Below are 4,402 nucleotides of genomic sequence, written 5' to 3'. Positions count from 1 at the left end.
CCTAGTGTACAATTATAATCAAGAATGTTTCTAACATTTTACGTATGTAACCTCAAAAATGTTGCATCTCAAGGTAAGTGCTTGATGGCCAGATGACATATGACCCTGTTATCCAAATGAAAAATCTGGATTCAAAACCCTCCACCCCCATTATAAATAGTAGAAGTTGGTTGAAAATATCATATCCTCCATCTAGATCATGATGTTTATATAGAAATTAGATGAGAATCCGCATCAATATCGATCGCCGGTAAAATTCCTGACAATTTCTCAATGATTAAAACCACATATACGTACGTACTAGAGCAATCAGAACATGCACTTTGTTATCCAATCCAATAATCTAAAATACTATATATGATAATGAAAATCTAAAAGGTAAAACAACTTCCATAATAGTAAGTATAAAAATTCTATTTGCAGTCACTTTTGCCTACTCTTTATACACTCTACTAATGTGATTGGCTGCATCACTTTTTTAGTATAAAATAATTGCTTTGATCAATCATATTAGTGGAGTCCACAAAGAGTATGTAAAAGTGACTGCATGGAGAAGAACCCTATAAATTAATATGAGACTAATCACATTTATATATACAAAGTATGGTTGGGAAAACTTCATGAACTTGCAATGTTTAACCTTTGTACATCAACACCCAAAAACATGGAAATCTTCAATTATGCTTACATTACTATATTAATTATGGTAGGGAAGTTCAAAAAAATCAGGTCACTAGGATTATTCTAGAAGTATCGAAACCAAGTGCAATATATGTGTGCCAGCACACAACTTTCCCCTAAAAATTAAGTATCTATGTTCAGGAGCTAGTAACATGCAGTTCAAGCAAGCTATAGGCCTGCTTGATAACGAAGATTTAAAATGAAGAGGTGAAGCTGTTGAAACTCCTATAGCTTTATCTGTTCTCTTTCTCATAGAAGAAAAGAAAGAAAATATAAACAACTAAAAATAGATTTCTCGGCTTGCAAAAATAAATCGAAGATGATCAGTACGTATTGCATATATATATATATGTAGTCTTTTTGGTCTTGTGCTGCATTTTATGGCCAAAAAAATGCAGAGATTGTGAGAGGGACACCTCGCCTAGATATTAATCACAAACTATTGAACAAAGTCTTAGAGTGGATTAGGTACCCTATCCCCAATAAGAATAATTTGATTCATAAGCTTAGTAACGTAGTAGTCTTCTCCAAGTTTGACCTAAAATCAGGATTTTGGCAAATTCAAATTAGTGAGTCAAATATGTATATAAGCCTGCTTTTACTATCCCATTTGGACATTATAAGTGAAATGTAATGTCTTTTGGACTCAAATTATATGCTCTTGATGAATTCCAAAACATTATTAATGATATTTTCAATTCATTCACCCATTTCCCTATTGCTTACATTGATGATATCCTCTTATATATATATATATATATATACCTTCCTTTTTAGGGGTCACAATTGTGATATGTGGACTCTGTTGAGGTTAGATTTTGCATACTATAAACAATCATCAAGCTTCGTAGATTAAGAATAGGAGTGACAACAAGCATTTTATTTTTCTCAATTTTGAAAAAAAGAACGCTCAAATCTATCTTCTTTTTTTTTTAAAGTTTAGTGACACTTGCAAGTGAGGAGGATGTGTACTCCACACTACTAAATGAGTGCATGACACATCCTCAATAATGGATTTAACCTCTGCTAGTAAATGAGGGGAAAAGAACCCTCAAAGCTATCTTCTTAGTTTATTACACACCATTGCTAAGGATGTTTCCTGCACACCAGAAATCCACAACCTCAACTTATAAATTGCATTACTCATACTCTTTTTTTTATTCTAAGAAACACAATTTTGAGGTTTTTTTTTTTAATCTAATCGTACCGATTATTACTATTAATTTGAAGAGTATTTAATCTTTAAGCTTTTCTTATGAATGACAATAATATCCAAGAAAGCTTAAGACAGCCGAGATACCAAACATAAACATTTCAACAATTTTGAAGTTTTTTTTAATCTTACTGATTACTATAAATTTGAAGAGAAATTAAACTTTAAGCTTTACTTATGAATGGCAATAATATCCAGGAGAGCTTAACACAGCCGAGATACCAAGCACATCGAAGCTATCAATACATTAAAAAACATTTTACTAAAACCAAAAGTTAGAGAGAGATTGGTAACATATCAGAGGAAGAAGAGGGACCTAATAATCAAAAGTCGGATTCAATCCACGACGAAGAAGGAGGAGGGACTCACCGTCTGCAAGTAGAAGTGATCTTGAGAGGGAAGCGATCTTGAGAGAGAGGTTGCACGAAATCTGAAAGAGATGGCTTGGGTTTAGGGTTCATTGAGCGAAGGAGGAAGAAAACGCCAACATCTTGAATCCTGCAGGGGTTTGGGTTTCCCATTAATGAAACACACCATTTCAATAGACTATGCATTTCTGTCCCCGCATGGCACCTCTCCCTTCACTAAACACAGAGTTGCATTTTGCCACACTGGCTGGAGTGCACAGGGCCTTCCCCTTCACGATTGCGTTTAGACTCTTTTTTTCTTTTCCACCCCTAGCCATTATCACAGATCGAAATGTGGTTTTCACCAACAGTTTTTGGGAGGAAATGTTTAGACTACATGGAACACAATTGAACTTCACTTCAGCGTACCATCCTCGATCAAATGGTCAAACTGAAATAGTCAACAACTGTGTCCAACAATACTTAGGTGCTTTGTTCGTTAGAAGCCAAAGCAATGGGTTCACTGGCTACCTTGGGTAGAATGGTGGTATATTACTTCCATACATTTCAACAAGAATTGCACCCTTTAAGGCTTTGTTTGTCATTCCACCTCCTTCTTTGATGCAATATGTGTTAGAATCATGTTGTTGATTCTGAGTTGAGATCCAGAGAAGAGGTTTTGACATTGTTGAAAAAGAATCTCTTGGCTGCATAGTCAACAATGAAGTAGAATTATGATAAGAGGCACACTATAAGACAGTTTGAGGTATGTGATTTTGTATACTTGAAGTTACAAAAGTACAAGCAAAAGAGTATCTCCACTGGTTCTAATCCAAAATTTGCAGCCAAATACTATGGTCCATTTAAGGTGTTGGAGCATATTGGAGAAGTGGCCTATAGATTGGAGTTGCCACTTAATTTTTCTGTGCATCAAGTTTTTCATGAATTGAATTTAAAGAAACATGTGGGGTTAGATGCTAAGATAACCTTCAATACCTTTGATAGATTCTCATAGCTATATGAGAATTGAACCTAAGTCCATTTTGCAAAGAAGAATGACAACTTGTAATAACCAACCATTCATTGAGTTACTAGTTGAATGGCATAGAGCTCCCGAGGAAGACTCATCTTGGGTCCCTGTAGAACAACTACGATTTCAGTACCCTGACCCTATGGGCAAGGTCTTCTAAGAGCATTCTCATCCCGTTCTGCATCTCACCTCCATCCTTATAATTTGGGGAAAAATTATGCGGTTTGGCTCAAAAACCTTCTCCATCCCGTTCTCCAAAATGGGGATGAAAATTAGGGGTGCTACAGGAGGTCCCCATATTTGAGGACCCACTCTGTACATCCGCATCGCTCTCTCGCCCCAACAGTTGCCTCTTCCAGCCCGCGTCTTCTTCTCCCCCCCTCCCTCGCAATGCAGCACAGCCGGATTCTGCGTTTCCCTGTTTTGTCCGAATCGCTTTTGAGGAAGAAGCAAGGAGTAGTGTTGCGGGTGACCTTGTTCGTTCAGATGCGAGCTGTTTTCTCTGGGGAAAAGGGAAACTTCTCCGTTCTCGTTCTTCTCCTTCTTTTCATTCTCATTCTCATCCTCCCCAGTATTTGATTCTTCTTTTCTTCTTTATTTCTTTCTTGTTTCTTGTTTTGATCTATGACTTGTGCAAGTCTGTGTCTTTTCTTGATGGTGGAGGGATATACTTGGGGTGTGTCACTGTTGTGATGCTCGAATCGGTCGCCGGATGCATTCTTGATGACTCTGGAATCGGCTAGGTGTTGAGGGGTATTCTTTTTAGGGTTTTGCAGTCTTTTGCTTCGGCTTCTGGTTGCTGTTTGTTCTGTGTTGCTAATTTAATCGGCTTGTGGTTGCTGTTTGTTCTGTGTTGCTAATTTAATCAAAAGGATTTCTTGTTTCTTTGATGTTGTTGTTGTACAAAATATTATTAGATTTGTGAGATTAGTTGCTATTGTTTTCATGGTTCCCGTCTATGCCACTGAGTCAGTGAGGTTCTATCTCTTCGAAAGGAAATTTTAACTCTGTTAATTGCAATCTGGAAATGGCATTTGCAATTTCACGTCGAGATTCACATATGTCATTTTGATGACTTTGATCATTTAACCATGTGGCTTTTAATGGTTTCCCCAAATTTTAACCCTGTCC

Source organism: Carya illinoinensis, chromosome 15 (genome assembly GCF_018687715.1).
Source record: "Carya illinoinensis cultivar Pawnee chromosome 15, C.illinoinensisPawnee_v1, whole genome shotgun sequence".
In the NCBI taxonomy this organism is placed as follows: domain Eukaryota; kingdom Viridiplantae; phylum Streptophyta; class Magnoliopsida; order Fagales; family Juglandaceae; genus Carya; species Carya illinoinensis.
This window is presented reverse-complemented; position numbering follows the sequence as displayed.